Consider the following 222-nt stretch of genomic DNA (forward strand, 5'->3'; position numbering starts at 1 on the left):
CTAATCTGGTTTTGTCATCCAACAGCGACTTTCTTATATTGACCGAAACATGGTTAAGTGACAGCGTCTCTGATCAAGAGGCCTTCGCCGATTTGCCTAATTTTCAACTATTTCGGAAGGATCGGAAAGATAAGAGGGGAGGAGGGGTTCTTATTGCCATAAACCAAAAAATATCCTGCTCGTTAGTTAACCTGTCGTCTGACCTTGAAATAATTTGCATTC

This window comes from Haemaphysalis longicornis, unplaced genomic scaffold (assembly GCF_048455015.1).
Source record: "Haemaphysalis longicornis isolate Haplotype H1 unplaced genomic scaffold, Haemaphysalis longicornis Haplotype H1 scaffold_7, whole genome shotgun sequence".
NCBI lineage: Eukaryota > Metazoa > Arthropoda > Arachnida > Ixodida > Ixodidae > Haemaphysalis > Haemaphysalis longicornis.